This window comes from Pseudochaenichthys georgianus, unplaced genomic scaffold (genome assembly GCF_902827115.2).
Source record: "Pseudochaenichthys georgianus unplaced genomic scaffold, fPseGeo1.2 scaffold_2367_arrow_ctg1, whole genome shotgun sequence".
NCBI lineage: Eukaryota > Metazoa > Chordata > Actinopteri > Perciformes > Channichthyidae > Pseudochaenichthys > Pseudochaenichthys georgianus.
This window is the reverse complement of record NW_027262947.1, coordinates 1-1,560: the sequence shown is the minus strand read 5'-3', so window position 1 is coordinate 1,560 and position 1,560 is coordinate 1. Positions and strand designations below refer to the sequence as shown.

Genomic DNA, 1,560 nt, shown 5'->3' with positions numbered 1-1,560 from the left:
ACGAGTGTAGAGTGTGTGTGTTTCATGGTCCTCATATTGTTGAGTAGCAGATATTGTACAGTTCAAACTATTTCTATAGAGTCTTGAGTTGAAAGCCCAGATCCTCATGTGAATTGTTTTTACTAAAATCTGTGTCCCCTACATGAAAAGTCAATGGATTTCTGACACGTTATTGTTGTATTTTAAATTGCAGAAACAGAGTGACATGATCACGGCTCAGCCTTTAGCTGACTCTGAAGCGAGCCAGAGATCCACCTCATCCCTCCAACAGGTAATTAAACATGTACTGTAGACTATTTCTATACAAGGTACATTCATGTGTCAATCAAGTCCAATGCCTACATAAAATGCCTGTTTACCTCATTACAATTAATATATCGTTTAATAATTGCAGAATCTCAATATAACTGTTACTTGTTTCTAAATAGCATAGTAGAAAGATATACCCTACCAATTGATGGCAGAATCTACCTCTTATAACATGAAAATTATCTTTATTGCCCCTAAATTCTGTGTTGTTTCTCCTTTTGCAAATGTATTTTCCAATTTAACCTAATGTGTATCAGTTTACATGATTTAATTAATAGGGATGTAGATCAATACTTATTACTATGGGGTTTCAGTTTTTTGTAACGACAACAGCACACCTCAGAAGTCAGGAACACTGACTTTATGTAACTTCAGTCGTCATGTCCTCATTTTGTTTTAGGTTGGGTAGTCTTGATGTGTTTCAGAGAACGTCCCCATATGGCACAACCCAACGAGTGTAGAGTGTGTGTGTTACATCGTCCTCATATTTTTGGGTAGCAGATATCGTCTTTAGGTTGTGTAGTCATGATGTTTTTCAGAGAACGTCCCCATATGGTACAACCCAACGAGTGTAGAGTGTGTGTGTTAGATCGTCCTCATATTTTTGGGTAGCAGATATTGTACAGTTCAAACTATTTCTATATTGGAACCCAAATAACACAATATTTGATGTAAATATACTTATGGTGAAAACAATTATTAAGTCTTGCTTTCGAAGGAATGGCAGTATGTGCTTGTATCATGCATTATATTCTAATTTATCCTTTCAGATTCACAGAAGAACACAACACTTCACTTCAACAAAGCTTCCTCAAAGTGCTCCAATGGAATGCAAGGTAAATAAGCATTTTGTATTTACATTACTCTATTAGAAAAATGAATTGATCTTAACTGGATTTCTCAAAGACATTTCTAGTTTGTTGTACAACTACTGTGTTTTACAGTACAAGCAAATGTATGCCAACATTTTAACATTCATACACTGATCACAGAGGCCATCATTCACACACATTTGATGATGCTATCATTTAACTACAAACTATACTTTTTTCTATCATATCCCCCATTTTTCACTTTAACAGAGCAATTTCTCAAATACATTGTGTCTTGTTTCCATTTATGACAGCTGGGAAGATGAAAGCAAGTGGACAGGTGACGAAGTGAAGGCTATTGAGCGGCATTTGTATCCTTTCATAACAAGATGCAGAGTACCAGGTAAAAAGGACTGACTCCTGTCTCAAGGCAGAGCCA

The 1,560-nt window shown here is 36.0% G+C and overlaps 1 long non-coding RNA gene across 1 annotated transcript; it reads left to right on the top strand.

Annotated features, from left to right (window-relative positions):
• The first annotated feature begins 210 nt into the window (after positions 1-210).
• On the top strand, positions 211-1,524 carry LOC117442042 (uncharacterized). The gene is made up of 3 exons (XR_004551486.2): positions 211-271; positions 1,080-1,145; positions 1,436-1,524. It is a non-coding gene; the product is annotated as an uncharacterized lncRNA (long non-coding RNA).
• The last annotated feature ends 36 nt before the right edge of the window (positions 1,525-1,560 follow it).